A 6,000-nucleotide genomic window follows, 5' to 3' on the forward strand; every position below is an offset into this window, starting at 1 on the left:
GGCTCGATTACATACAGCCAAAGGGATTATTGTTTGTAACGATTTCTTTGAGAATTGGATATGCCATTGACAGATTTGAAGCGACTTTGAATTGGCCGTACCACAATGATCTTTGATTTCCGATACGTGTTTTTTTCATGCGACACCTACTGCAGACTGACGTTTGGAAAAAATATCTTTGAAAACGTTGTGCGTATGTGTTAAAAGGCGAATGGAAAAAGATATATTGGAATATACTGTCCAGAATAAAAATATGTCAGTACGTGAAGAAAAACGGAGCAAAAGTAATGATCTCCACTGTGAACAAGATGTAACAATGATAGTATATACAAAATTGACCAACCGAATTCTGACATCCCTGTAAAAATGATAGATCATCCCGTATTGCACTCAGTACTCAAACAAAAAATTCGTTTGTTACAGTTGCTAGAAAATTCTAGTGAAACGGGTATCATTAAAATAACGGTTCAAATACTGTTGGAATCTTAAAAAAATTTGGTACAAATACCATTTAGTGTGATTGTAGTTGTAAATACGACATAATCTAACTTATTATAGCGCAATATCTATTGTAAATGAAAAAATATAATACGAGTAACCACAATGAAAAATAATAGTACCTATCACTTACTAGATTTTCTGGTCACAGTTACAAAATTGTAACTAGATTTTTGACTTATGGTAGATAATAAAAATGGTTAAGAACGACTAGAAATTTCTCTCGGTTTATGCAATTAGCGAATATAGTTCCTGTATTATCACTTCTCCTGCACGAGGTGCACTACAAACGGCAATGGAACGGTAGCTCTCTTTCGCAGAACTGTTACCCTAGTCGAGTGACAGGAAGTGTTGCCAACGAAACTAATTCTTCATCCATCTCGACGAATGTAGTGAATTGATTCCTTCGCGCCATTGCAGTCCCCGTAGTCATAGAACTCGACTCGGTTGTCCCAGGGGTTCCAAGTCTCGTAGGATTAGGGCTGTGTCCTGTTAGGGGGTGGAGTCTCCTTTCACCCTGCCCTGCCACACAGAATCAAGGGTCCTGCAGGACGCGGCGACCTCTTCGCCTTGGATGCTCCTCTGGTTCCCTTGTTTATTATTGTGTCGTCTCGAAATATGTAGTCGGGGCTTCGATGTATCATTGTGGGTCCGTTTACGTGAATGAAGCCATTATACCTCCGGTTCGGCTCGTAAACTTCATCGCGATGCCAGGATCGCTGAGTTTTACGGGTTTGCGAATGTTCAGATTAGGGCCACAGAGCGCAATGGACCCATAAACACCATTATCGGGAGCTCAGGACGGATTTGGAGCTGGTCGTGACGTGCCGCCGGTTTTCAACCGCAATCGAATGGCAAAAATGTTATGCCGGTGGAGAGTATTCATCAGGAAATCATCAGGAAAATGGGGCGATACGACATATTTATAAGCACGGTTTTAGCCAGACTGAAGTTTCCTCGTCTACTGATGCATGTTTGTCGATACAGCGATACAGCGGCCGCCTTATTATACCGATATCTCACGATCGTCATAAGCGATAAAATATGACTTCGTCTCAAAGCGGTACTTCGACTAATTAGTCGAAACCGAGTGCAGGTAAGGAGCTATGCGTGCCGGCTCTCATCCGTGGGCTGCGCAAACATGACTTTGACGTTGCCTAATCGAAGCTGCGTTCGTAATCCGACTACCGAGAAACTGACGCAATCTTCGCCTACCGATCTTTATTATATTAAACTCTGGATGATCCAGTTTATACATCGCTCATACCGATGATCATGTATCACTTTCATCGGTTTCGCGCACCCGGATCATTGATAACAACTTCTTGTGCCAACTTCTCGTACGAATATGTACAACGGGTAGAACGTTATAAGCTGTTATAAGTTTCATAGATTTTAGTGAAATCGGCAGCGCTGCTTGCAAATTGGAAAAAGAAAGATAAGGATTAGAAAAAGGAGCCTTGACTTTCGAATTTTTTCTTCATCTATGAATTTGTTTGCTTTGGAAATCGTTACGGTGTATGATTTTGTTGATTAAAGTTATAGAATTATTATTGATTCAACGATCTCGAATACAGGAACTGATGTGTACCTACAGTGCGTGATGTATTTGGAAATGCGCAGGAAACAGCTCTCGAAAGAACTGCCGCACAAGTATTTACAGAGTTCGAAATTAAATTGATGAAAACGATCTAATGGAATGTAAATATGTTGAAATGAAATTTCTCAATATTACACCGCAGATAATGCCAACACTTTGTATGCACATCTCACTGCTTGGACTTGAATAAACAAGCTTTATCTAATTTTTGGTTCAAGCTGCTATTTTGTTGTATATCGCGATCGGGTGCTGCAGTATTCTCTCCGGCAAGAATATTATACTCGCGTTTTACCATATTTCATTGCCACTGGAATTCGGCTTGCTGTAGCGAACATCAATTGCCTCGATAAATCCTTCCTCTTAATTAAAGCTAAATCAATTTGCGTTCTAACTGAGATCTATTCCATGTTGAAACGCTGAAATAATTGATATGCAGTCCTTCTTACATAGATTTAAGTATTTGTAAAAATGTATATTGGGGGCTGGGCCATTAATTAATATTAATATAGTGAAAAGGATTTATCGGATTTCGAACTTGAACATAAGCATAACACCTCACGGCTGCAAAGTATCTCGGCAAACAAATTAAATAAACTCACACGTGATCACTACGCATCGGCAGAATAAATCACGGGCTTTAGAATAATTAGCAAAAAACAGGTTCGATAGGTTTACAAAGTTGACAGTTAAATTTGGCGGTGTTAGTTTGATTATAATTAAAATATACTGGTAATTTAATTTTACATTTATCATCGTTACGACAATTTTATTCTCCAAATAAACACATGTATGCAAATCATTAATTATCTCATTAACATAAAATGTATCGTGAGGTGTCAATTTTTGCTGTTCTTCTTTCTATTCGTGTCGTGTATATAATGCAAAGTATAGAGGCATACGTGCTGTTCGAATATCTGTTATACTTCACCAGTGATTTCTTACCGTTCAAACACTCTACCAATTAACCCATTATAATATAATGCCGTGCAGATTGCCGCCGGTGACTCAAGCTCCTTCGAGAAATTACGTGTGTACAATATTTCCAGCAGTTGCGCACGTTTAATTTGCTTTTACCTTGTAAAATGCTCGATAGAAAAATTAACGCGGTATTGAACCACCGTCAAGGACAAGCTTTTCAAATAAAAGTTTGTTATTACGACAAAAGAAACGTCTACAATATTTTATACGTGTCGAAGTAGCCGGTATCCCGCAGACTCGGCGTTCGGTTAAAATAGGTTGTTCCACCGTGTTTCATAAGCTTTCGTGTAATGTATATAATGTATATCGTATTTATGCGTGTGTACTTCGCGGAGCAGCCTACGGATCGGATCGCAAATATTATACGCTTACAAGTTCGATATTGGCCTGAATAAATTTCGAACAAGATTATTTAACGGGTTGGACACGCTTGACGACATTGTAAGAAACAAAAAACTTTGCAACCAAGCGGGTACCTCGTTTATCATGCATAAGTGACGTAATAATAGATTATACCATGTGTGAACATATGAAATATGATTTTTTACAAGCTGGCACTTTGCAAAGTGCAGAAGCAAATGATAAAGAAAACGAAAATCCGTGTCTAAAGTTAGCGGTTAGAAACAGCGCAATTTGCAATGTTTACAACGTGCATTGCATAATATTGATGCAATACTGTGTATAACCTTTCGAACAGGATCGTTATTGTTCGTTACTGAGAAATTAGATCAAAAATGTTTTTATCTCTTTCATTTATGAGCTGTATCATTCCGTATTGCGTATAAGTGATTATTAGAGCGGTGATGAGCTTCAAGTACCTATAATCAATAACAGCTAGTTGGAATTTTGCATCGGCAGATATTCGAATGAGTGATTTATTGCGCTCTGCACGGCAGCGCAAGCAGCTCGCTTATGTTATTACAAAAGGAACGAACAATTGAATATTGAATGCAAAATAGGTTGGGTAAGAAAATGCGTAGCAGGAGTTTCAACTTGGGGAATAAATAATATTGCGAAGTGAGCACCAAATACATCGATGCGCGGTTATTATACACAGGTAACGCGACGTTGACGACTACCAAAAGCTGCAAGCAAGCCGGCTACCACGCCCTGAATATTTCTTGCTCCCTCCCCATGGTATATGGATAGGTTGGCATATACCTACGTGGTACATATAAAGAAGTAGGCAGGCTGCTCGATTTAATTTCTGCCGCTGTAATGTTCGCTGCGTTCAAGAAGAAAAAAAAATGTAAAAAAAAATATATATACATATATATATATATATATGTATGTATAAAAACAACATGTACAATCACGTCGACGATAATTAAATCAGACAACAACTGTGCGACGAGGAGATGCTTACTTGTATAACGCATGTAGGTCAGAGATATGCATTTAATATTCGTGTATGCAGACCGCAGTGCCGAAACGAAATAAGGTTCCCTCGTGTTTGTCTCTTGGGGACTTGAATTCTTCCCCCTTCGACTCAATCCGGAAATGGATCGTATTTCGACTGCAGTCGGCGTGATGTTTGCGGAGGAAACAAGCTGTACGAGATGCCTCTGAATCGTTTTCTCGAGTGGTTGAGGTGACTGACGCTCTACCAATATTCGTTAAAAATAATATTGAAATGAAATATTAAGGCAAACAACTCGATCTGTAGTTGAATGGTGCGATGATATCGCATATTTCAGGTTCTGGGACGGAATAATATTTTCATTGGGTGTATGGGTAAAGGGTGAAATAATATTTTTCAAAATTTGTACAAGCCGTGCGATATACGCCAACTTTTGTAACAGTACGTATAAACGTTAAGTGAGAGAAACTTGTTTTGCTTTTGTTGCCTCATATTTCTTACAACGAGATGTCGTTACGCGAACTGAAAAACTTGAATTCGAACGGATCATTGATTGACCCTTGTTGAGTGGAACATTCAAATGCTCCACAATTAGGTTTTCAAGTTTCGGATTACAAATAGATTTCTCGATGTTTAATGGATGCTTTTTTTTATTACAATTGAAAGTATTTTTTACGCAACTTTTGTTGTGGTACTCTCTTCGAGTGTTATATCGGAATTAATTTGTAGAAGCGATCAATTAGAGAAACGATTTGTATCGTGTCCACGGACGGACGTAAGTAGGTTATATTACAAAATTTAGCTGGTATGATTTTAGTCGAAAGTAGCGCGAACTGATTTTTTAAATAATTTCTTATCGATCTAATATTACGAATTATACATTCATGAAAGTAGTTGGTTCTGAACAAGTTTTGTTTTTCAACTTTTTCGATTTTTTTTCCCACGGGTATATACATACATACGTGTCTTGAACATTTTTATTTTGAAATCATACCGTATTCAATGTGAAATTGCGAACTTTTTTAAATATCGGTTTTGTTTTCGTTTACTTATCAGACTAAAATTTCGAAACGGAAAGTAGTTGAAAGTACTTGATTTCTAGTATATTATCATATTCAAAAATATTCACGAGTAGAGAAAACTAATTTGAACATTTGAGTTTGTGAAATTGGTAAAATATTCCAAACTAATCGCGATTTCTCGTAATATATTTAACTTAAATCCTAAGACGGCAGTATCGTAAAGAAATAATGATTATCAGTCAATTTCCAAGTGTACTTCGCAATAATGATAGATTATGCATCCGTTCGTAAACGAAAATCTCTCAAATATTGTGCGACGCTCATTTAAAATCTTATTTCCATTCATATTGTTAACATATCTGGGGAAGGTTGTACAAATCACGATTCTCTTGTTATTTCTTTCCGGAAAGAAACGAGAAAACAAAAAATTAATTGCACTCGCAACTGGTATTATATATATACATATATGTACATTATACTGCAGTATTGAGAATGTTTGTTAATTATTTCGCAATAGTTTGACTGCCTGCATCATCGCAGTG

This window comes from Neodiprion pinetum, chromosome 1 (assembly GCF_021155775.2).
Source record: "Neodiprion pinetum isolate iyNeoPine1 chromosome 1, iyNeoPine1.2, whole genome shotgun sequence".
NCBI classification, from domain to species: Eukaryota; Metazoa; Arthropoda; class Insecta; order Hymenoptera; family Diprionidae; genus Neodiprion; species Neodiprion pinetum.